Source organism: Triturus cristatus, chromosome 11 (genome assembly GCF_964204655.1).
Source record: "Triturus cristatus chromosome 11, aTriCri1.1, whole genome shotgun sequence".
Lineage (NCBI taxonomy): Eukaryota > Metazoa > Chordata > Amphibia > Caudata > Salamandridae > Triturus > Triturus cristatus.
In genome coordinates this window covers 343,746,392-343,773,629 of record NC_140594.1, presented here as the reverse complement: position 1 = coordinate 343,773,629, position 27,238 = coordinate 343,746,392, and the positions used below count along the sequence as shown (strand labels likewise).

The 27,238-nt window shown below is 42.2% G+C and overlaps 1 protein-coding gene and 1 pseudogene across 2 annotated transcripts in view; one reads left to right on the top strand and one right to left on the bottom strand.

Moving 5' to 3' along the window:
* The window catches only part of RTN4R (reticulon 4 receptor), a 767,021-nt gene that overhangs the window by 2,785 nt on the left and 736,998 nt on the right, over positions 1–27,238 (bottom strand). The gene's annotated exons all lie outside the window — the stretch shown is intronic.
* LOC146784151 (small ribosomal subunit protein eS26 pseudogene) lies at positions 10,314–10,723 on the top strand (annotated as a pseudogene).

Below are 27,238 nucleotides of genomic sequence, written 5' to 3'. Positions count from 1 at the left end.
ACAGCCAATTTACTGCAGATAAGTGGCATTGAGTGAAGTTTTTCTTAAAAGACTGATTATCCAAAATCTTGTCTTGGGAAAAATGCTATGAGGCTTGAAAACCAAGAAGGTAGAGGTGGTGTTAAATAAAAGGTTTGACACCTCTTCACATGATAGTAAACACAACAAGATGATGGATAGAGTGCTGAAACTTTATAGGCCCAGTCATGAGATCTGGGTTAAATCTATTGTTCTTTTGCTCACCGTAGCACCTCAGTTTGGACCCAGTCATATAAAAATCAGGACTCTGTCCATCATTTTATCTTGTAATGTAACCTCTTCACATTATACCTGAGGAAATTGAAGAGCTTCACTTAGTTTGGTGGATGCAGAACTTCCATTAAAAAACACAGTAGATGTCCAGGATGACAACCTCACGATTTCCACACTCCATTTAGTGTTGGTGATACTTCATGGTCAGTAGATGAGTCTCAGTTTGCTTTTAATTCATAACCACAATCTTTATGTTCATCTGTTTCTTCAGTGCATGAACCTCACAAAGGAAGCATAGAAGGCAGAGAAATTGCTTTCAGTCAATGTGTCTTCGATCAGAGGAAAGGAGGCCAGGTCCTCTGTTGGCCTGGTGGGTCACCTTTCAGGGTCAAATTGTGGCTTTATGCCGAGCAGAAGGTTATTTCAAGTGTGGGCAAGATGGTTCATAGATTGGACATTCCTAATCTAGATTAAAGAAAGATAAATTTGGAATGTCACGGAATGCAAGATCAGTTAAATTAGATGGTGACACCCATTCTGGAACATTAGACGAGGTTGTACATTCTGAAATATTTTACATCATGTATGCCTCTCACAATGTTTATGTTGTTATGTTTATAAATCTTATTTTGAGGCTAAATAGTTTTATTTGTTTAGTGTTTAGGAAACAAGATAGTTTTGCTTCATCAACCTGGTACAAACATAGCATTGCCCACAAAGTTTAAATTTACTAAATATTCCTAATACCCCTAAGTGCTTATTTTTGTTACATTTATAAAAATGTTTGAAGATCCCTTTTGTTCTAAAATATCAATTTCATACAGAGAAAATTATCAAGAAGAAATTGAATGAATTTACATAACAGGAGGAAAGTAAGCTTGCCCCAAACCGTACCACTAGCGACCAATTCATATGGTGATACATTTTAAATATCGATACTACTATACCATACCAGTCATCCCTGCCTAAGTCTTTTTGCCGTGTCTTGGAGGGACCCTGGTTCTAACCCTACTAACTCACCAATGTTTTTGCTACCAACTCTTCCTTTCAACAATTTGCCTTTACTCTGAATTCTGTTTGGCCAACTCAGTCAACAGTGCATTATAAATCATGCACTAAAGTTAAAGAAGGGAAGGGGGAGTGCTTGCAGGTGAGTCCGATGAAATTATCAGAGGGATAAAGGAGGGGATCCAAGTGATCTGATCAGATTTCCCTCACACACCCAAAAGGGTGTCATGCTTCATCATAGGGCACTCCTCGTTGGGCCAGTGCTGCAATGTCTGACTGGCCCTTCAATGGGTCTCTTGATCTTATGCCATATGATGAGGGCAGGTGAGGTGGTGTAAGTGTAGGGTGGGTTAAAAGAGCCTAAGAAATCCACCAAAAATCTTTTTAATGGAGCTGTGGTTTTCTTGACACAGTAAAAACAAGGGAGCTATTGCTGGTAAGAATGTACTGAGACAGCTTCAGTGAGTGTTAAATGAAGTCCACATGTTTCATGCCTCAGTGCCTGGAGGGTCAGTGGCATTTCATTGTGACCAGGTTAATAACTACCCTACAGTGGATTGGAGCCCAGGTGGTAGAGAAGGGTTTCCAATCAAAATTAGTTAGACTGCACCTGCTGCGGTAGGGGGGTCCAACCCCAAATTTGAGTTAGTTATACCTCTTATGTAATGCAGAGAACCATGCCTTGCTGGGGGAAAAAAAGTGGACCTTGCAGTGTATTAGACGGGACCTATCCCAATTTGCCAACCTGGGTGTGTGAAGTGAATCAGATCTTATCACTCAGATTCCCTCCTGGATCCTTCTGGTCTTTTCATCAGATCCACCTGCAAGTGCTCCCCCTTGCCTTCAATGAGGAATTGCACCCTTCTTTAAACTTTACTGTCTAATTAGGAGTGTGGGTGCTGGACCTGGGTAACCCGCTCCTTGTCCCTCGCTTTGTCTATCATAAATTATGGCCACATAGATATTTCCCTTGAGAATGACAAGGACCAACACTAGGGCAGAAAAAAAAAGACTAGGAGGAAGGCAAAAAGTTCAGGGATGACCCTGCAAAAAGGTCCAAGTCCAAAACAAGACTTTCTCATGTTTATCCTCCTTGCAAAACAGCTACCAGTAAAGTCAGTCCACTGTAAGTGTCTCTTGTTCTATATCATCGACCTGCTTGTGCTAAGATAAGAAAGATAATGACAAAATGAGGTGTATGAAGCAAAAACAAATCTACAATTGGCAGGGTACTGTTTGTTTTCATGGATAAGACTGTTCAGTGCGTTAAAAACCAGCTTACGATCCTCATGTTTACTCTCAGATGAGTGTAGACACAAGGCCCTTTGGATTGGATTAACAATTTTTAAAAAACAATCTTTAATTCTTTCCAGAATAACAAAATGAATAAAAAAATTGTATATAAAGAAGATTGGCTTATGAGTTAGCTTCTGAGAGCTAATGCTTTTTGCTTCAAACTGTAATTTTATCTTTATTGTATTTATAAGGAGATGAATTTCTATTTATTGATCTTATTAATCAAAGATTTGTATTTTTTTATGTATTTACTTGTGTCTCTCTTTTATGGCATGATGTCGAAATAAAGAGTATTGTATCGAACTGAATAAAATGTAGTTTCGTTAATAATGACGCTTATTCTTTATGTGCTGGCTTAGAATTTACTCCATGGTATATACCCCATTAAGTCAGGAAATGGGCTGATTAACAAGAGCCCTTTTGATTTCCCTTTCTGATTATGAAACACAGCAAGAACAATGAAACAAAATCAGTCATTTGCATCCTAATGCATGATAGATTCCATTTGACTCATTCAGATTTCATTTTTCCAATGCAATTAGATCATGTAAAATCCATATAATTATTACAAATGTATAGCAGCTCTCAGATTGGGTAGAAAGAACAACTGGGCAGCTTTCTTTCATTAAAAAGGAACCACTATGAACATTTGCACAATGCCTACAAATGAAGAGAAATAAAAATTGGTAAGAATTATTATTTTTCATATTTCTTTTCTGCTGCATTCATTTGCATATGTTCCTAAGTAGATAATAACTAGGTTGCCCAGACCTGAAGAAGGCATGGATTCATCTATTTTATGGGTTGAAACAGTTGCAATTCAACATATTTCTGAACTAAAGGCCCCTATGAAGCATTTTATGCTGGATAATAGCATGGCTTTGTCAGCTAAGGATCCTTGATCTAAAAAAAGCTGCACTCATTGACACTTATATCTTTTGACAAACGATCATCAATTTGCAATACATGTGTTGAACGTTATCTCATTCACATTATGATATTCCTCCTTCTGGCTTCTCAGATCCACCAATCATTCTTATATTCTCCATACAAATGTTGTACCTCATTGTGATGTACAGTATTTTTAAATACATTTTAAATGATGTCTCAGAACTAGAAAGCAATTGTTGAATACAGAGGAACACTATGCAAATGTAACCTGTTGTTAACTATAAACCCCCTTTTCAAACTCACCCATCAGAAAAATTGCATTTTATATGTGATTAGCCTATTTCCAAAGAGAATCTTTCATATGAAACAAAAACCCTTGAATACAAGAATGATATTCACATGCTTTCTCTTCAAAGAACCCTCAAATATCCTTAGATAAATGTTTATATCAGGCTACCAGTTAATGTGCCCATACAGACTGCGCCCACAACAAAGGAAGGAAATGCCAATTAGGCGAGCCCTGCAGTAGCATCCCCAACAATATTTTATTAGTGCTTAGTGCCTTTAATTAGATTTTCCTCCTTCAATAATTCATCGTACTTATAATTAGGTGTCAGAGGCAGAAGAGGTTGTGAAGTGCTGCATACCAAGCGGCTATTCTTCACAGTTTGAGTACATGTGCTGGTTAAATAACGATTCCCTTCTTCTCAAAGTATCACTCTAAAGAGTTCACGCACTGGCAGCAAATTCCATTACTGTGTTAAGCTAGTGCCAGCCACTAGAAAAAGAAATGCTGAACAATTAATGTTCAGAACAAATGTGAGAAATGTCATAGTAAGTCTGTACACTGCATTGCCCTCTAGACTCCTGCTGTTGCTTTCTTACAGTAATGTTTTCTATAAAAGGTGGCAAGTATACTTATTGGGTGTTCATGATATCTCCTGTAAATGTTTGATTAGTTAGTTATAGTAGGACCTAGTTTGCATAGGAAGAGCGTTTTTTCATTTGCCAAGGACTTTGGCGCTGTTTGATTGATCTTCACAAACTTTACAAAACTGATACAACACTCACTTTAGCTGCTGTCTTGAAAGTGTTGGGGTGATCTGCCAAGTGGGTGCTAAGAACCTGGGGGTGCTTAAAAGCATATTTTCCCCATGTTATTTCCAGAGGACATTTAGACACGGCCACAGTCTGAACTGCTGAATGCAATTACATCAGATTTGGCAGGAAAGTAGATGTTGATCCAAGGAAGTGCCGTTTAGTGATTTGGTGTAAATCCATTCCGTAGTTACAGAGTTCTTTAAAGGTTTTTCAGATATACAACTGGGGATGTGGAGGATCTGCGACCCTACCCGAGAACTCGTGCTGAGATTTGATTTGCTGCCAAGACTTCAAACCAGGAAGTGGTGGCAGTCATCATGTGACTCGGTTGAACAGAGTCACAGGAGGAAACATTAAAAATAAAGAAAAGGGGGCAGGGTAGAAGCACCCTGACCCCCTAGGACTCTTGGGGAGGGGCAAAAAAGCATTTTTTAACTATTTTCGGCAGGAATCCCGGGCTTCTGCACTTCATTAATAAGCCCCCGAGTGGGCCAGGTCCTGGGGACATTGTGGAAAGATAGGAGGGGGCGCACAGGCCCCCCTCCTCAGGCTATTGAAAGCCCCGGGGGCAGAGATGTGGGGGGGGGGGGGAGTCTTGCAGCTCCCCCCGCTGCCCTGGGGACTGCTACCTCCCAGTGGCACAGATTTAAATTAGCCTATATAGATATATATATATATATATATGCATACACTTTTTTGGAAAATGTCATGATGATTTGGAGAATGAAGCCAAAGTTATTAGCAAGCCAAATAAGGCATTTGCTATTGGAATGCGGACCTAACTTTAACTACCTAGTGTCAACCACCACTGGGATACATGTATATTTTTTCTGATTGATAACTATGAGTACCAGGATTCTGACATCACATGTTGGCCATTGCCACTGGGGAAGAACATAAGTCTGGGTCAATGAGATGAGTTAACATTAGACAAACTGTATCCTTTTACTTAGCAGGATTTGATCATTACATGGTTCATAAATCCAGAGAACCTGTTCTTAAAATCCCACAGTGAAATACACATACCCTTTTTTTTTTATGTACCCTGGTATGAGAATCTTGCTTTAGCCTCTCCTACGTTCCCCCTTCTTTCTCACTAGTTTGCCATAGAAGAGAGCTACATTCCAAAACAAACTCATTTAATTAGTAAATTTGTTATTATTGTCATTCCTCTAACCATTCATATCTGGGATGCACAGCAGTAGTCTTGTATTTGTGTAAAAAAATAATAATATATATATATATATAGATATAGATATAGATATAGAGAGAGAGAGAGAACCACAAGGTTGAGAATTCCTTGTCAACCCAAAAACGAGTGCACTCACGGGTTGCAATCCAAGTAAAACTTTACTCTGCAAGCTTCCAAAGTTTTTACACCAGGGACGCGTGGTGCGGTGGACTTGAAAGTGTAGAAGATATATATATATATATATGTGATTTATATACAGTTCAGCTAGCCACAAGGCAACAAGCAAGGAATTCTTCTGCACTCATCTTCCATTGACTATCTTTAGTTATGGAGAAATGGTTACCTGTTTTTAGTTGTTTTCTTCTCTTTAAACATAGTGCATTGATTATTTTAGATATCTTTTGTTCTGTATCGAATACATGTTAGTGGAAGTGAACCTTCTCCTTATTTGTCATCCATGAGTAAATAACAGTATGTGCATGGAAAGGTAAGTTTGTAATTACCCTCTTACCATGTAGTCCGCAGCTCATTCCTATCCAACATTTTCTGTGTTTGACATATAGATGGGCATCACATTCACAAAAGCACCTATTGCCATGAAGTATCACAAACATAACATACAAGGCTGAGCCCTCTCTCATACGCGACACAGCACAGCAATGCAATTTAGCTGAGATGGCTCAATAATATATATATATCACACATTAAATGGTCAAAATAACATATTAAGCGAACAAAACAAACACATCAAAAATTCCCACTTGCCACATTGATGATTATCAGTCAGCAGAAATGTTGTTATAAATACTTGAAATCATCTCAGCCACTGATAATTACTCTGGGTTATTCCGCTCCATTGTTTTGTTAGCTAGACTGGACCATTAATTACAGAGCCCAATCACAGGCAAATTGGTATTGGCACACCCCTTAGTTGGGGCACAGTCCAGCCAGAAATGGTAGGCCATGCTGGCTCCTAGAAGGAGCACAAGCAACCCCAGTGGTTTCAATCTTGTTTGGCCTCATCATTGAGGTGCAGCTTGAGGACCAACTAGCAGAGAAGGTCCAAGATAATATGTAAAAGGGCTGGAAGGGTATTCTGGCTTAATTCGGAGTGTGCCACCATTCTATTGAAAACACCCTAAACTTCAGTCGAGTCTACAAAGCTATATCAGATTAAATGAAGCAGAGATCTAGGGCTACAAATTGCCCCTCTTATTTCTACTAAAGAAAATAAACTCCAAGCGTGTCTGCTAATGCCTACTTAATTAAAGATGTGTTAAAATGCAATGAGGAGTGATATGAGAATAAAACACTTTGGGGCATATATACAAGCCCCTATCTCAACCGGAGTGTAACCTTTTTTGACGCTCCGGTGGCGTAGGGCCATTTTCAATATTTACAAGGTGGCGCTAAGCCACTTAGCAAGGCTTATTGCGATCTTGTAGATATGCCCCTTTCTGCCACTGTCCTGGGTGTTGCTGTGGGAGTTCCACTGCAAACCCCACTGCTTTTTGTTGCTGCCCGTGATTTACATGGGTGAGGCAACGCCAACACCTAATGCAATGGAATACCAGGTTTTCGAATGGTGATATGAGGAGATATTCATTTTTATCCTAGTTTTTTGCTCTTTCCAAGTGTGCTGCATTCTGTAGCACATATAGAAAGAGCAAATCTCCTTTAACCAAGGTGTCCCTCCCTGCACATCAACAATCTTCCCTGCAGTGCAGGCATACTAGCAACATGGCGGCAGGGTGACTGCGCTGGCGCTAGGCCGCTTTTTTTGCACCAGCGCTAGGGGAAAGACAGGGGTGCGCCGTATTCTGGTGAAAACGGTGCTTCCCTGCGTTTTCAAAATGTCGGAGCAAGGGCGCTGCCAAATTTGGCACAGCATCACGCTCCGCCATATTTTTGTAAATATGCCCCCTAAACTATTGCTCAGTCACCATTGTGGCAGTTTACCTAGAGACATTTGTTGATTTGACGAAAAGCTCTAGGAGAATTCAGAGTTCATAGGTGAATCATCAAAAACGTGACATTAAATCCAGGTACTGGGCCCGTTTAATAGCCCTTAATTGAGCTATATGGATTGTAAACGTTCGATGGTCAGAGAAAAATGTTTGGATCATTCTGAACGGTTGTCACATGCGTGCTCTCTTTGTGAAGTTTTGGTTGAGCTGGCGATTTGCAGCCAGGGATAGTCAACATGTAGAGAAGTCGCTTTTTCATGCCCAAAGAAAAAAGTTCCATCTGGCATTGCTATGAAATAATGGTATTATAACTTTAAACTATATCTTACATTCCCATTTACACCGCATCTGGGGACACAGTACATCTGGATGGTTTACTCCATGTTAAAGCTTCATGGGTGATAATGCTTGCAAAGACATGGAGAATAACGACATTGTTGAGGAAAATGTTTTTGAGATTAAAATATGATGTTGTTTCCGTTAGAAGTGATTTTAGTTAAGGTTTTTTTAACTACATCTTATCTAATTTTTCCTGAGTTGCTCTCTATGATTTTTTTCTGCACACTATGTTTTTATTGTATACGAGGTTCTTATGATGTATTTTGAAGACATTGTGGCACAAATGTAAACATATTTGTCTGTACCAAAGCGGCCACATTCTGGTGTGAAGCTGAAGAGGTTTGTCTGAGGTATTGTGCCAACCTTACATTAAACTGCAGGCAGAAGCTACTATTAAGTGAAGAACCCGCCACTGTTCCCGGTTAATACTCCACGAAAGGGAGTTATCGGGAAAAGAAGATTGAGTGGTGAGGGTACATAGACAGCTCCGTTTATCAGCCAAGCACACCAGTGAGACAGGAAATAGTCAGGTTTTCACAACAAGGTTAATCATATTATACGACTGTCAAAGGAGGCAGGAGTACTGTGAATTCATAAACAGCGTGCAACATTCACCCCCACAGACCGGCCCATCCTTCTTCATGCCAACATGAAAATTATAGTCAACAACATATGATGCAGTTGCTTCTGCTAAAAAGAAGACAAAAAGCCCATAGGGTGACTTCCACTCACCTCAACCAGGTGGTATAATACCATTATGTGGTCAGCAGAGACATCTTTAGTTGTCTGTCAGATCTTCTGAAATCAATACATTACAATAATGCTTGCGGAGGAGGACAACGGGGCAGACACCCCTCAACTACTGCTTGCAGAAGGTATCCTTCTAATTTTGCGGCAGACCACATTATAGATATTTGGTGTTGGAAGAGTCCATCATCACTGATGGAGGGCTGCCTTTTTACTGTAGCACTCTGTTAGGCAAAGCAGTCGCTCTCTAGGATCACAGAGCAGCCATTCTGGAAGTCTTGGATGCTTCAATACAGGGGGAGGGGGTTGCAGGGGAAGCTGGAAGAATGGAGCATATTTTTATAAATCCCCTTCTCACTCCCTAACTTGGCATATCTTTGTAGGGTAGGTGCAACATGTCTACAAGCCACACTGTCAGTCCATGAGTCACTGGTATCTTTTTTTATAGTAATCCCACCCCCTATTTGGTGGGGATATGAGGCTAGACCAGTCCCTGCAGCCAACCCTCAGTGATGGCATCTGCTATGATGAGTACCAGCATGCTCAGGGCAATGACAGATGACTCTTCTACTAGGATTCTGATCTGAATACCGGACGTGTGCAGTAAGTGCACATGATGGAGTTTCACCAGAGGTAAAACAAGTGAGTGAACATTGTGTTGCATTCCACTGTAGGTAGCACTTGTTAATGACGGGCCTTATCCACAACAGTAAATTTACATGTGTAGATTTATTCATGTGCAAATTTACTCTTGCACCTAGGTGTACGCCTACACCTTTTTGACTTTTCACAATTTGAAAGTGTAGTTAAAACCTAAGCATAGACTTCAATGTCTCCACCCTTTTAAGTCAGGGGTGGAGACATCTAAGACTGAATACTACCAGTAACTTGACACTTAGGTGGTGATCTTCAGCACCATGGGGGACAACTTCCTGTGGTAAAATATTTGAAAAAATTGATAATGTTTATTAAGCTTTTTTTTTTAAAGGTTTATACATTGTAATATAAAAAATAATAGTAAAATAAATTACTATAATTATTTCACCATAGAACTAATAAGATGCAATATTATGACACATTCATGTGTCAAACTAAATGTTTATTAAATAATTTAAATTTGGAGATTTTTCCAAAAATAATAAATATTATGTAATAAAATCACAACACTAGCATTCTTTACTTTCTAGTATTTAGAACATGTAAGTAAATGCTGCATTTAATATTTAAATTAAAATAAAAGTTTCAAATGTTAATTAAGGTTTATTCTTTTAGAACTAAAACTACTAATTAACCATGTGTGATGCTACACTTTCTCTAAGAGTAGAGTGAATTTATTACTGGTTTGTGATTTGTAGGGCTGTAGTACCTTTAGACGTATAGTTTGTGACTATATGTGATGTTGAATCTTTGCAGTAGCATGTCCCTCCCTAAACCCCTGCTTAAAAGGACCAAAAACTGCTCCCATTTAGTATTTCCCATTTCCCAGCCACACCCCTTGGTCACTACCAAATTTACTTTCAGCCCTCGGATCCAAGATGACTAAGAAGCGAAGGAACAACGGGCGTGCAAAGAAAGGCCGTGGGCATGTACAGCCCATCCGCTGCACCAATTGTGCTCGCTGTGTGCCCAAGGATAAAGCAATCAAGAAGTTTGTCATCAGGAACATTGTTGAGGCAGCAGTTGTAAGGGACATCTCTGAAGCCAGTGTCTTTGAATCATATGTGCTGCCCAAACTGTATGTGAAGCTGCACTACTGCGTCAGTTGTGCCATCCACAGCAAGGTCGTCAGGAATCGCTCTTGTAAGGCCCGCAAGGACCGTACCCCACCACCCAGGTTTAGGCCTGCGGTACGTTTCCCTATACAGGGCCAGCCTCCCCGTGCTCCACCAAAGCCCATGTGAGAATGATGGATCTGTACAGATTTCTGAAATAAAAAAGTACTACCAAACGTGTAACTACTTCTGCCGAGATCTCTTCTGTGCGGATGTGTAGGCATGTAGGACAGCATCTTGTAGTACATGTGTGGTACTACTGTATCACTGCCTTACTTTCCACAAAATTGAGTTTGTGATTAGTCCCCAATTTGTTCAAATTGATTTGTACACATTGGGGACTATTCACAAAGGCATTTTAAAGGATGCAAAGCAATACTTCTGAAGTACTATTTTATGTACTCTTACATGCCTTTTTAGAATTCGCCTCAAAACATCAAAAAAAGCTTCCATCAACCATCATTGAAAAAGCATATGCCGTACACTCAATTATTGAGAGTGACAAGGATAGTATCTGATCCCCACATAAGAGTTACGCATCAAAGAAATGCTACAAAGATTCAGAGATAGAGGCTATCCAGAGCATGTTTTGACAGAAGCCAACAACCGCTGTAGAACAATCAACAGAGACACATTATTATCATCTAAAGAAAAGACTACACAAGATCGCATAACTGTAGTCTTGAAATACTCTACTAGGAGTGGCAATTACAAAAGGATAATTAAGAAACATTGGTCAATATTACAACTAGAACCAGACGTCAATCACATTTTTGAGCAGGAACCCATATTTGCTTATTCCAGAGCCAAAAATTTGGGAGAAATCATCAAATATCCGACGGACACACAAAGTAACACAGTACACCGAGGAACAATAGCCTGCTGGAACTGCAACAATTGCAACAACATTATTACAGGCTCATACGTCACACATTCCATGAAAGGCCATAAAATCAATCTAAGAGTCACAGCAACTTGCGATACATCCAATGTAATATACATACTAAAGTGTCCTTGTGGCAAAATATACGTAGGACAGACTGAATGAAAAATTAAAATCCAAATCAACGAACATAAAAGTAACATAAGAACCAGAAATTCAAAATCAACTGTAGCCAACCACTTCTTAGAAGCATGACATAATATCAGTCAACTTAAATTTTGCATACTAGAAGTAATCATCAGGAATGAAGGCAAAAATAACCACCACACTCTACTGCATCGTGAAAACCATTGGATACGCTTATTAAATTCGCTGAAACCGTTGGGAATGAACGATCATATGGAATATCAATGTTATCTCTGATTGATTCCTTTAATTTGACTAAAAGAACACTATCTCCAGAACAACTATAACTTATCAGACAGACAGTGCAAACTGTAGTGCTGAAAATTACATGCCAAATCATATGCAGAATTGTGAACATTTGTATGCCTACATCCAAATTTGTTATAAGGATAACAGATCATTGTGTTTTACGGTGTCTTCCACCTTCCATTGATTTTTGAATATTTTATTGCACGATATTTAGAACTGTTAATACGTTTACACTTTAGACCGTCATATAATGCACTATTTTTTTAGGTAATCGTGATCACATTCCATACCCACTTAGAATCCCGCATTTTGTACACCATGATTGTGGTTTTTGTTGATACCTTCACATAGAAGTCACAGTCCCATTTCGACTACCATGCACGATCACCGAACGTAATCACTTTAAATACACACGCCAGAACTTCCGGGTTTTCGCTAACTATACAAACTGGTTCCCGTCTTCACCAAGTAAGTGTAGAAGCCGCACGCACCATTTGAAATTAGATTTTAGCCGCCCCCAACACGACAAAGGGGCAAAGAAATGCATGTTATATCCACAATCGTACGATGCATGTAGCTCGATACTTTCACTAAAACCACTGTACTTTTAGAGCTGTTGCGTGCCTTTGAAACAGATTCGCACAGGTTTTACCTTCTCTAAATATAACGCATCATTAAATCACGTCACAACAAGATATACTATTAGGCACTGATGCGAGTTCTAAAAGCTAACACCCACGCTCTGTAATAGACGATTCAATTTACTAACCAAACCACAAGAACCACCTACGATGGTTTTTTCACTAAAGAGATAACTTGGCACCGATCACGCTAACGATCCTCATACAAACATCTAGAACCAAGTGGCCTTCAGATATTGAGTGCCATTTTTCTTACATTTGTAGATATTCCCCAGACGAAGGCCACATTTGGCCGAAATGCATTGGGATATTTGAATGTTACGTGGAATTTATACTGACTGTATCATAAAGGGAAATTAAATTTAATTTCCTCAGAATGTAATAAACACCAATTGAAAAAAGCACCAAAGAGTGTTAAACAAACTTTATTTACCAGGAGAACGTCTCAATCTAGAGACTATAAACAGTGCCCAGGGGACAGACCCCAGGGACTTGGGGATGCAAATATAAATCCTAATTCCCATTAACAGCATGCTTCCCCAAGAAAGTAAGCAGTTTCATTATGTAACTTTCAACTGTAAATATTCAGTTTGTTCCTGCTGGGTATTTTAAAATAATATTGCATCCACCGACACTGTTACTTGCTACTGTGTAAGGCATTTTGTTGTCAGATTTGCAATACTACAAGCACATTGTATCGACCTTTAAACACAATTTTCCCATTCAAGTCATGGAATGACGTTTTGGTGTGTCCTTTCAGCCAAAGTCCTTCTGTATCGCTTGGGAGGTACAAGAGGTTTTGAAAATGTGATGTTTTCAGATGCTGTAATAATAGGATGGCAGGAAACGGTGCAGTTATCTGCACATAATATGCGTCTGGAATACATTAAACCATATTTTCACAGGGATAGCAAATTGAGAAGATTACAGAGATTAGCTGACAGTCCCAGGGAAGTAAGCAGTGCTCCAGCCCTCTGTCTCAAAGGTAATGATTCACATAAGGCTTTTCACATTTTGACAGCTCGTGACGTGATTTTACATTGAGAAAAAAGACAAGTTTCGCATCGAGCCCTTGGTGAAAACTGGCTGTTTTTTCACGGCTCATTTTTCGCACCTGTCAAGCGCTTGCGTGACGTAAGAGCGGCTCTCTACCGACCCGAGTCATTCACCCAGCAAGCTCTGGGTGCCCCATATTTAGAGTGGGAACTATGACGCCACAAGTTCCTGCAGGGCTAATGCTGTCGGATGAAAACCGTGCGGGTTGCAACAGCACCTGTATCACACGAGGCGTATTGAAAGAAAATGAATGAAAAATAAAGTTATTGAAAGCGGATATCATTCTAGGGTAGCTCTTAGCCCTAGATAGTCAACCCTCCCCATCTAACCACGAACACGTGTCTCTGACATTGGCAGATGAATGAGTAATAAAAACTTTTATTTTCAAACCTACTGTCACTCTTGTTTTCCTTTCCCTTTTTATGCCCACTCCTTTCCTGCCCTCTCCTTTTATCTCTTGCCCTTTCGGCAGTTGAGGCTGTTACGGATCAGGAGAGGAGGGATGGGGGTGGGAGGGGGGTGAGTGTGCAGGACGGAAAGAAAAAATAAATTAAACAAGCATTTGCAATGCAATCGGTCTCGCATTTGGAACCTTATAAGTATTTATCCATCTAGCACATTATCCTGGGTGCTGCAACCAGCAGCTCAAATTAAGCAGAGGGAGAGGGGAGCAATGACAACCTGTGAGGGAGAAAAAGATAACAGACAGGACTGACTCGGTCTTTCATCCTTCCAAGATTGGTCACCAACACATCACCAGCTCCACGAGACTAATCTACTAATATTGAGGTTAGGGAAGACAAATAGGGCTAACTTGGTCTTTTATCCTTTCAAAGTGTCAATTAATCAGTACATGCATTATAATTACTGAACACATAAGGGGTTACGGGCGGTAAGGTGCAAGAATAAAACCATTCATTTTAGAATAAAGGAAGGAGAGTGTGTATAATTCATAAAACGCATGCGCACAGAGCCCTGAGGATGCAATTAGGTGCTTGGATGGGTAAACAGTTTGAAAAAATGATAGTGGTTTGCCAAGCACTTCCAAAAGACAGGATTGCTCATTGCCAATGACGGACGAATGAAAGATGAGTCGAAAGATAACCGTTTTTTACACTGGATGACAAGCACTTAACTGTTAAGTGCAAACATCATTAAGGAATTACTACACCTGAATGCAAAGGAAGAGAACGGGTGCAGGGAGGAAATGTGCTACCATCCGCCGTGGTCTAAACAGCCAAATAAAAGTGGTCACAATTTAAAAACATTTAAATGTAAAATCTTTTTTTTTTCGCAATTTCGGATAACATGCTACTGAAATGTTGCAAAGTAAGATTGAATCCATTTAATCTCTTCTACTATTGTACTGCAGCCTTCAGTGAACTCTCCACGCTTTTATCTTACTTACTGTCTGTCTATTATACTTTAATGGAACACTGACCCACTCCTAAACAAAAATGACTTGGGGGTGGGGGGGGGTAAATTGATGAACTGTATTTCTTTCCTGGTGTTTATTTTTATTCCTGACCAGGGTCAGCTAATGAAAGCTCACAAACTGAAATACAGTCATCTAGAGCTAACTACAGCAGGAATTGCTGTCTATGTTCTGTGTTGGATGTAACTGGCAAACATAACTAGATAGTGAAGCAATTGACTCACATTCATTATCACTAATGAATGCAATAAAATTTGTGATGTGACTAGACAACGAATCTCCAAAAAGCTAAAGACAATTAAATTGGGAAATCCACACACGGCTTTGAAACTGAACGCCGCTATTAGCCTCACAGCTACACTGTCAATTGTTTTTTAACTGAAACAATCAGGGGAATCAGGTTCGAGTCTCCGCGTAGGCTCAACACCCTGTGATTCTGGGCAAATTACTTAATCACCCCATGCCTAGAAAAAAAGAATGTGTCCTTCTGTAATGTAACTAACTGGTGCTTGTGTAAAGCGCTCCAATACCTCCAGGTCGAGTTCCCGTTATATAAACCTGCAAAACATAAAAATGTGATGGAGAGAGGGCTCCCTGGACAACTCTGAAACACTGAACACAGACGTTTCTACCCTGCAATAGCTAGCCTCTAACCACGTCTCTACTAACTCCCTCATGATCGGTCACCCTCATACGGAAAGGCAAGGGAGTTCCACTCGTCAAGATTCTGGGAGATGCAGGTTTCCTCCACAGAAAAGACTGATAACCAGCCCCTCCCTACCGACCCCAGTGTAAGACTCTCGCAACCTACGCTCCCTTATCTAATCAGAGCCTTCCGATCACAAACTGCTGGAGGCCTCACGTTCAACTGGCCGTCCCGCGTACGAAAAAGGCTCGACTAGGCGAACGGACTTTTTCGGCAAACGTTACCTCTCTATGGAACACTTTACCACAAGAAATCCAGCAGGCCCCTTCTGAACCTTGCTTTAAGAAACTGCTGAAAACGTGGCTCTTCACCCAACCCCGCTAGCTCTCCTTCTCCCGCCTCCAGGTCAACTGTGTTCTCCTAGCACTGGGACACCTCCTAGCGAGGTAGCTGTTCGCGCTTTATAAAATGCAGTATTATTATTATTATTATTACACTCTGCACATTACCTTGACATGCTTAGACTTGACTGTTGCGCTCACTTTAGGACCTCACTCATAGGAACTTATGGCCTGGATTGTCGCTCCAACTATGACACTGCTAGTACTTCATCACGACTAAACGTTCCGATCTACCGGCAGAAGTCGTGAGCTTTCTCTCCCGTCCACTATGCTAAGACCCCACATAATAAACGGTACTCAGAAGAAAAAAAAATGAAGCTCTGTGCATATTAAATTAAGCGGGTGCCTTGCTTAAATGAGGCACTAGGAGGCCCGAGTTAGATGATTTAAAAAAAAATAATAATAATGTAGACAGTGGACACGGAGCTAGAACATCAAGCATGGCGCCCCTGCATATTAAATTAAGGCAAGCGCCATAGTAGAACATAAAGCGCAAAAGTTGCAGAAAATATCAAAAGTAAGAGAATCGATTTACGAGAGCATTTTTAAAGCTTAGGATAGTAACGTGGCCTCCAACAGAGTCTCAATTTGATTTGACATTCAACAAATGAACAGTCTGGTGCACGCTCTGAAGTCCTACCTGGTCTGTCAGCAGTCAAGCCTGAAGGCACAGACAACGGGAGAGAGAGTAAACAAGCAGCGCTGACCAGTGACTGGCCAGGCCGGGCGCCGCTTTGCTGCCTCTGCCTCCCACAGTGAATCGTAACTGTTTTGTCACCAATGCGTACGATGTAAGGCATAGTGCGCATGCGAGTCAAAGAGTGCAAATTCAGCCACCAATCAGAAAACAAACAGGCACTGAAAATGCAATATGACTCGTATTTACGTGAACCCTATTGTGTTTTAAACAGAAGTGCGGTTATTAAAGAAGGCACGAATGGGAGGGGGTAGGGGGATGGTTGTGGTAAAAAAAAATATGGACTGCGGGAGGGAACGGGGAGAAGTAGGGGAACAAAATGATTTTTAAAGTAAAGGGGCTGATAGCCTCGGAAGAACAAAACTGATGACATGGCCGTCAGGAGGCGGGACTAAGGAGCCAAAAACCAAATCACAATGCTGAATTTATGAATGAAGCCAATGAAAATTATGGATGGAAAGTGAGTGGAGCGTCCCCCAGCTATAGTGTATACTACATGCCTCGCAGAGCGATGGCAGTGCGTTGCACTGCAATGCTATGCGAGACCTAAAAATCACTGACCTGGGCCAGCCGACCGCCGTCTCTTCTCCCTCCTCTTCTTCCTGTCTCCCCTGCCGGCAGTAGTAAGGAGAAGGAAGCACCCGGGCTCCCTGGCTCCTCATAGCCAATCACAAGGCTTTGCATGTTTCTGACCAGGCTGCAAAATGGTGGGGAAAATGCGAAGTGCGCAAGACTGTTTGTCCGGCCCAAGAGGGCTGTCCAAGCAATCCTGCACACTTAAGGAGTGCAAAGCACTCCTCTCCCTGCTCTGGCCAGCCCTGCCACGGCCCGAGAGTCACTCACTGCAAAGGGAAAAAGAAAATGATAATAACGATACGTTAATATCTTTTTCTTTTTCCTATTGAAGTCACCGGGGTGACGCTCCTCCAACTTAGCGGAGCAGCCGCCACTGCCGTTAGGCGCTTTTCACTGACATTCCTTCACCCCTATTAATCTTTTTTGTTGCTAATTTCTTTCTCTTACTCTTTCTTCCAGTTGATTAATTTCCCCTATGCTTTCTCTTATGTACATTTCACTTCTAGCCCTTATCCCCTTGTTACCACGTTTAACAAATGTTTTTCAGTTCCCAATTTCTCCCATTCTTTTATTTCCTTTACGTACACCCTCCTATGATTTTCTACTTAACCACTCTTTTTTCACATTTTCCAACTTGCTCTCCATTTCCCTATTCCTCTCTAGTCATCTCAGTTTCACTCCTTCACTCTCATTTCCCTTTCTCTCCTCTTTGATTTCCTTAACTCCCCTTATACCACCTTTCTTACCTCTTTTTTTTCTCTTTTCACTTTGTTTTTTTCTTCCTTTACTCACCTTCTCTCCTTTTTTAGTTCACTCTATGATAACTTCTGTTTGTACTGCATTCCTGAATTCTCCTGATCTCGCCCTATCTCATTTTCCTCTCTCTGCTCCCTATTTTCATTTTTCTTTATAGTGCTAATTCTAATTAAGTGCAAAAGTGTATACATTACCTTCCTCCTCTGTCTTACTCGTCACAGTCACCTCTGAGGATTATGTGTTCAAGGCACATCATTCACCCATAGAAAAAAAATCCCCACCCAACATAGCAACCTGACAGGAAATACCTGTGACCTGGCCTGTAAGGGTGGGGCAAGCCCAAACCACATCCTGTTTTTGTCCTCTGTGTTCCGGCTGGGAACACCCATGGACCTACCTTGCCTGAGCCGTTCAAGCATTGTTAAGTACGTGTTATTATATTTTTGAAGGTGGGACGGCTATTACATCCACACATTATTTTTTATTTCTTTTATTTGGTGCGGACACTCCTGAGCGGAGCATTTGGGGTCAGTCGTGTCCAATTCCGTCTGTACTGCTGCTCCTGCACTGAGCGATTGGGAGTGGCTGTGATGTGTTTTGGGGTCATGTTTTGTATGCCAGTGCCACTCCTGTGCTATAGCAGTCAGAAGCGGAGGTCGCTAGCTTTGATGTCCTGCCTCTGCTCCAGGGCACAGGCAGTGAGGCAGGGGCTTGCCTTGACAGCAAGCTTTTAGGCTGCCACTCATGCATTTGGGAAAGCGGAATGTGGCAGCGCATTAATGAGGTTTTACCTGGGCAGGAAACAGTGGCTTCTTGAGCCTGGTCTGTGGGACTCAGTCGGTGGCGGTATAATGCGTGGCCTCAAGGCATTTTTTTTGGTTATGTGGATGCGGGTAGCCGTCCTCAGCATGCCGCATCACGAGGTCCGTGCCTGTTGCCTAGCAACAGTTGTCTGTCGACGGTATTTAAGGAAGTGAAATTCTTCCACCATGTCGGCAGTTTTTTTCTGATTGCGCACATGGAGGAGTAACGCTCTGAGAAGCGGAGGCCTGATTCTTCTGGCTCTGAGGTAGCAGAGCCTGCTTACTCTCATCAGCCTGTTGCCATGGAACTTGATGTCCTTCAGGCCATGATTAATAAGGCTGTAGAGTTTGCTTTTGCAACACGTGCGGGCCCGGTGTCTAAAATCCCTAGTGCTTCCTCCCAGCCTGATAAGGAAAAGCCGGGTAGCTTTGTGAAGGGTGCACATTAGAAAATATGGGTCTCTAGTTGGCAGGTGTGTACCATGTCCAAGTAGGGACCCTTCCTTCCAGTCAGGATAAGGGCGTTACTCACCTAAAATAACCCCTGTTCACCCCCTTGAAAGCTTGGCACGAGCAGTCAGGCTTATCTCAGAGGCAATGTGTAAAGCATCTGTATATAACACATAGTGAAAACGCTACAAATGCACATCACACCACTTCAGTAAAATAACTTATCTTTATCTAAACAAAACAAGACCCAAACGACAAAAATCAAACATACAGATATCAAAATATGACTTTTAAAAGGTAAAAACCTTTCTGTCCAGAGAAAACTATGGATCTGTCAATTTTAGCACAAAATATCTTGGATGTGTCAAAATTACAGGACGAAAAAAGACGCAGAGAAGGTGATGCATCGGTTCCTTACTCGCAGGGAAGGTGGTTCATCAGTTCCTTGCTCCAGGGGAGGTAATGCTTCGGTTCCTTATTGCCATGCAGGGGAGGTGATGTGTCTGTTCCTTACTGGACAGGAGGTGATGCATCAGTTTCTTACAACGAGGGGAGGCAATGCGTTGGTTTCTTACTGAAAGCCCACTGTCGAAGTATATTTGGCACACAGGTGCAATGCATGAGAAAATCTAGGCACTAACTGCAGACAGGTGATGCGCCGATTTTTTCAGATGCACAGCAGGGCCTGAGTCGGAGCTGGAGTTTCACACTTTGGAGACTCGGTGCTCGGGACTTGGGCTGCAGCAGGTTTTTTGGTCACGGACAGGCGCTGAATTGATATGATTGGCCGCACCGAGGCGATGTATGTTTTTTTCAACTGTAGTACAGCTTACGGCAGGATAAACAATGCTGGAATGGCGATGTGTTGATTTTCAGCCACAGAAGAAGCAAAACAACCTCCAAGAGCCCAGAGATATAATTGGCACCACAAGGCAGGTCCACTGCCCCCAGACAGAAGCAGAAACTCCTGGCCAATCCAGCAAATCTACAGTACTACTCCTGACAGCTCTTTAGCTCTTCTTCTTGGCAGGGTCCTCTTAATCCAGAAGTGTTCTCTAGTTCTGGGGTAAGGGCCCAATTACTTATATTCGTTTCAGCCTTTGAAGTGTGCAGGTTTCAAAGAAACTCTCTCTTGCTTATTAGAGCCAATTTAGTCCTCCCTGGTCCAGCCACACTACTGGGGGTGGAGACTGCATTGGTAAAGGCAGAAACAGCCCTTTTCAGATGTTAGTGATAACTCCTCCCACCACTCTAGCTCAGGAAGACCGATCAGGTTATGCAGGGCATACATTAGCTCCCTTTGTGTGAGTGTCTAAAGTGAAAGCACAAACAGCCCTGGTTAGCCTAAACCAGAAGTTGATTCCACAGCAGGCAGAGGCACACAGAATGATAAACCAAGACAATGCCCACTTTCTAAAAGTGGCATTTTCAAACACACAATTTCAAAACCATCTTCACTAAAATATGTAATTTTGAATTCAGAGTTCAGGGAACTTAAACTCCAAACCTCCAGCTGTTCCCTAATGGAAGTTACACTTGTAAAATGTCACAAGGCAGCACCAATAATAGCCTATGTGAGAGCTAGTCCTTACAATAGTGAAAAACAAAATTGGCAGTATTTCACTATCAGGACATGTAAGACACACTAGTACATGTCCTACCTTTCATATACACTTCACGCTGCCTATAGGGGTTTCTTGGGTGTACCTTAGGGGTGCTATCATTAATGTCCCAGAGAATGAGTGTGGTCAGTGGTTTATTTCCTGATGTTCCTGGTCCAGAAGTTGTCTGGGAGTTACCATCGAGTCTTGGATCTCAAAAACGTGAATTCCTATGTTCCTTACCAGAAGTTCAAGATGGTGAGTTTGCATAAGATTTTACCCATTATTTCTCCTGGGCCCTTTCTGGCATACGTGGACCTTTTGAATGCTTATTTCCATATACCTGTGCACCCTCTTTCTCAGAGAGATTTGGGATTCTTTGCCCAAGGGCGGCATTTCCAGTTCTGTGTCCTTCCCTTTGGGTTGGCCTTAGCCCCCAAGGCTGTTCTTTAAAACCCTATCTCCCCTGGTGGCTATGTTGCATGCCCAGGGACTACTTCTGTTTTCTTACCTGGATGACTGGCTAATTTCTTCCTCATCTTTCCTTAAGGCCCTGGAGTAAGTGGAGTTGGTATGGAATTGCCTGGAGACCCATGGGTTTATTGTGAATCTCAGCAAGCCCTAACTCATATCATCTCAGGAGCTCCAGTTCATAGGCCCTCCCTTCAATATATGGTTGGGAAAGGTATTTCTTCCACTGACTCACCAGCTTCGGCTCAGGTCTCGTCTGGAGTCCCTACTGTCTCTACAGTTGGCTTCCGCAAGGGACTGGCTGAGGGTTCATTGGAACATGTCTGCGCCACTTTTCCTGGCTACATGGACTCGCAGGTATCTCTTTCATCTGATGTATCACCTTCTGTCTCACTGGAACCTGAGGTCACAGGATTAGGATGCCTTGGTTTCAGTGCCAGCCACCATTTCTCATCAGCTGCAGTAGTGGTTGCTGCCGGAAAACCTGGCGAAGGGGGTGCCCTTGGACTCTCCAGTGCCCTGTTCCCTGACAACTGATGCGAGCCCTTGGAGTTTGAGTTTCATCTCAAGGTCCTTCCTCACCGACGGAGAGCTGGATGTCTTTAAATTGGTAGGAACTGGCTGCGATTGTCACAGCTCTTCTGCCCTTTCTGCTTCTTTTCAAGGACAAGTTGGTTCATGTCTGAATAGGCAATAAGGTAGCCTATTCGAACAATTGGGGGGGACTCGTTCTCTGCTTTTGGCTCTCTTGGAAGACCTGATTGGGTCCTGGGTGAAGACCAACCTCTTGGGTCTGACTGAGATCTATCTGCTGGGGAGAGAATGGGCGTGCAGTTCAGCTTAGTCGCCTTCTCCCTCCCCTTTATCTTTGTCCCTATCTCCGCTGATCTTTTGGCAGGTTTTGGAGAGGTTCAGGATGCCCTGGCTGGATCTGTTTGTTTCCCCGCAGGATGCTCTCCTGCCAAGGTTTTACACCCTTCGTTGCAGGGAGGCGTGGAGAGTGGACACCCTGAGTTTCCCGTGGTCTTGGGGTCTTCTTTTTTGCCTTCCCCTTCTCAGCATAGTTTGGTGAAAATCAGGAGGGAGAAGGTGGTGGTGCTGTTGGTAGTCCCGTTTTTACCTCGTCAACCATGGTACCCCCTCCTGCTCAGTTTAGCCATTGCTTCTCCTTGGAGATTTCCACTATCCCCTTCTCCGCTTCGGTTCCCTCATCTGTCTCACCAGGCGCTCAGGCAGCTGCTGTTCAGGTGTTCAAAATTGAAAGGAGATGGCTAGTCACTTTGGGTTGTTCTCCAAGGTGGCTCTTCCCAATCAGAAATCTAGGAAGGTCAGTATCCTTTAGGTTAATGAAAGGCACTGGAAGAATTTCTCTAGTTGGTGTTCTTCAAGGGGGTTTGTCCTCGACTCTTGTGAGGGGGTTCTGTCCTGGAGTTCCTCTGGAATGTGTTATTGATGGGGCTGCTGGTCTCTACTCTCCGTAGCCAGAGAGCCGCCATCAAAGCTATCAGGGGTCTCACCTTCTTCAAAGTTTCTTCCTTAGGCGATGAAGTAGTTTCCTCTCCTGTGCCACCGTGGGATCTTCCTCTGGTCCTTAATGCTTTTCAGGCATCCAAGTTTGAGCTGCTGCCTTCTATTTCTCTGGAACTTTTGACCCTTAAGGTGTGTTTACTTGTGGCTTTCACCTCGGGGAAGGGTTTGGGAATACTGGCCCATTGCTTTGCCACCCTTCATTCCTGTGCTTTTTTTCTGGACAAGGTGTCCTTTGCCATGACCCGGCCTTTCTTCCCTCTCCTTTCCATTTGGCCCAGCATATTGTTCTTCCTGCCTTTTTGTCATACCCCTCTATGACAGAGGAAATTCTTCTTCATTCTCTTGATTTGAGAAGGGCTTGTGTATTTACCTTGAGCAAACCACCTCTTTCCACCAGGTGGATTTTTGTCACTTTTGGGGTTGCCAGGCAGGGTCATCGCCTTACGGCAGCTACTCATTCTCATTGGGTCAGGCCGGCTATTTCCTTTGCCTATCTTTATTCAGGGGATTCTATTCCTCTTGTGATTCAAGGGCATGCCACCAGGGTTGTTGCTTCCTCTTGGGTGTCTTTTAAGGGCCCCTCGTTGAAGGATGTTTGTGCGGCTGCAACTTGGTCTTCCCCTCATACCTTCATCTCCCATTAAAAATTGCGGATGGGGGAATTGTTTTCTGGGGATTTTGGTTCAGCTGTTCTTGCTGATACGTTCAGAGGTGACTGTCGAGGACTGTGGAGATTTACAATAAGTTACAAATGTGTCAGATTGAGAAATGAGACTTTTCATAGTGAGATAGTGTTTATGGAGCATGTAAAGATGCATTTCTGGGGCATAGAACAAGAGTAATAACAATGAACAACAGACTGAGCCATCAGACATATGGGGTAGCTAAGTGTTAAAGGTAGCATTATTACATTCAGGCACAGAGCAAGTTCCATAGCAAAAGCACAGCAGAGCTACACATTTAATCGCTGGATTTGTTAGACCTGCCATCTTTTGTCATGGTTCCCCCTGCCTTTTTGCTTCTGACTTCCTGTTTTTGACTGTGTCCTGAACTTCGTTTTTGCTGGTTTTAAGACTCTGGACACTTTACCAAAGCTAATCAATGCTAAAGGGCATGTACTCTCTGTCTAAAAAGCAATGGTGTTTGGTTTCTCCATGATTGGCATATTTGATTTACTAAGAAGTTCTTGAAAGAGTGCACTGTGTGTGCCCAGGGCCTGTAAATCAAATGCTACTAGTGGGCCTGCAGCACTGGTTGTGCCCCCCACGAGTAGCCCTTCAAACCTGTATCAGGCCGGCCACTGCAGGGCCTGTGTGTGCAGTTTTAAACTGCCATGTCGACCTGGCAAGTTAATCTGCTTGCCATGCCCAAACTTCCCTTTAATTACATGTAAGACAAACCTAAGATTGGCCCGTGGGAAGGGTGCAGTGTATGTAAATGGTAGGACATGTACTTGTGAGTTTTACATGTCCTGGTAGTAAAAAACTGCTAAATTCGTTTTTCACTACAGCAAGGCCTCTCTCCTATAGGTTAGTACTGGAGCTGCATTGTAAAACTTTACAAATGTATCTTCCAATTGGGAGTGGATAGGAAATTGGAGTTTGGAGTCTCTGGACTCACAATTTAAAAGCGTATTTTAGTGAAGTTGGTTTTTAAACTGCAGGTGTAAAAATGCCACTTTTCGAAAGTTGTAGCTGCCGGATTACTATGATAATTCAACAAAAAGGACCAATAATTTAATTTCCATTAGCCCTTGATTTTATTCACATACTCTTCATTTGTTTCAACTTATGTGATAGTTTTTTTAGCATGCCATCAAAGGGCCACCTTTTGCATTTTGTACATATGAACAGAACTGTTATAACGATATAACATATTGTACTGTGGCAAGTTTAAAAAGACAACACATTACAATAACGATAAGTACACAAACTGAATCACTAGATAAATAATAAGACCTTTTTTGACTAGTCATTTGTTCAAAAAAATAATTACTCGGCAGAGATTACAAATTACTCATTTTAAAAGTCCTCTCCTGCTGTGTTAACTCTTGGGGGCCGCTCGTTGTAACTATATTGTATAGTGGAATGGACGATCTACTGATGTTTCCCCTGCTAGGAGTTATAGGTGGGGGTTAATCGGCCAATCCGTGACTCCAAAATCTTACTTTGCCCTCTTTTATAGTGTTACAAATGCTCCTGGGCCTTTAATCAGGCATGGCCAAACCGAGTGTGCTGCACTAAATTTGGGCAACTCATTAAGAGTTATCTGAAAAATTGTGAAGTAGTACATCACACAAAACTACTGATACAGGATGGTACATATGTACCGTCAGGTACGGTAATCACCAAGAGTGGTATTAACATAGTAATGTGAGTTTATGCCCTCAGAATTGAAAATGCACTTATAAATCAGTACTTGCGTATCTATTTCTTGAATTGTCTCCCTCCTTATACTTACTTTTCCCTGATCACATTCACATGTTGCCAGGTTTATTTTGGCGAAAAAGGAACGAGGAATATATCGTATGTGAGGGTTTTCCCGTAGAGATTGTGACCCCTTTTGACCAAAATGCCATGTTTACGAATTTACCAGCACCTTCAAATTGTGTTTCTGTTGAATATCCTGCAATAAAAACTTTGCTAATAATTTCCAAGAAGTAGAGTCTATCAGCAATTCTGTTGGGACTAAAATTCGTTTGCAGCCAATATAATCCCGCAGCACAGTGCTGTGCCTTTCTTCAGGCAGCAAGGGAGCACTATAGATCCCTTGAGGTCCATCTCACGGTCTTTCAGCCCGGCATCAGTCAGGGCGAGGCCCGAGGCCTGCCAATGCGCTCCGTCCCAGCACTAGCTTTCTCTATTTTTTCTGCTTACTCTCATTTGTGAGGCGCTATTAGAAGATTTTATTAGCCTTCTGGGTTTAGTCTGAAAAGCTGCAGTTTCTCCCAGGTGAGAGGGAGTGCAGCGTGTACACTCAGGGCCGGCTTTAGTGCTGGTGGCGCCCGGTGCGATAATCTTTTTTGGCGCCCTCACACCCCAAGACTGCCTTCTCGGATTCTCTCACTACCACCAGGCATAAGTGCCTCTCATCTCTCCGAACATAAGTTATTGCTAAACGCATTGCCTCCCCCTGAGTTTGGCGCCCCCTACACAGGTCAGCGCCCAGTGCAGCAGCACCAGTCGCACTGCCCTAAAGCCGGCCCTATGTACACTCTATCTGTTGGAGCATCAGCTATAATTGCAAGTGGATTGCAGAGGATATCTTACATCGTTAGCGCCACTGGCCCCGGTCCTTGCTGACTCAGTATAGATGCCACCATAGCAATGGCCAATACAATGCAAGAAATACATCTTTTAAAAAACAAAATATTATGTAACTTTTACAGTCTTTCACCTTCTGTAACTACATATAAAATAACACACAGTTTAAATGGAAAGTAAGTGCAAGTTAAGTTAATCAGTGAGAAATGCACTATCGTACATTATGAAACCTCTATTGATAAATGCGCTGCGGTGGTCTGTGTGTGGAAGCAGAGACACACAGAAATAAATCCTGGTTGGTGCACTGGAGAATAGGGACTTGTGTATGTTTAACGCTACGAAGTCCCAGTTTGTGGCAAAAAACACTGTATATATATGTGCGTCATTATTTCAAACGTGCATTATACACCCTAGAATATAGGCTCCTATAAAATGTGCAAAAAACATTTAAGATCAAGGGACTCCAAAACGTTTATTTTTTTTGATACCCCAAACTATACATAGTACAATTTTTTTTAGAACTGTTGCATAATGGCACACACTTCACAGCTTAGCCGGTAACTTCCTTGCAATACCACTCAAAAAGAATACATCTGTGTTATTAGGAAGCTTCAAGTGATTCCATCAATTAAAGTCAATACTGGCTTCCCAGCACCCTTTACAATTGCAGATTAACCAGTTGTGCACAATCACATTTATTGAAGGCAAGGAGGCACCCTGGCAAGAAGGCTTGTTTAGCTGCCTGCTCCTCCCTCAGTTTCACAGCACAGGAGAATCCCTGCCTTAAATGTTAGTTGAAGCATTGAAGCAGCTGGAATTGTCCCGCATGATTGCCTTTTAACAAAAAGTAGGGGAATTGTTTTTCTTAAATTAAAAAACCAGGGGCACGCCGTGTGCCTCAGATCCCACCAACTTTGACCACTGGTTCTACCACCTAAATGCAGTGTGGGTCATTTGTAACGGGTCAATTCCAATGATCATGAGTTTGGGGCGCAGAAGGTCCTTTTACTTTTTTGAAAGAAGATCTGT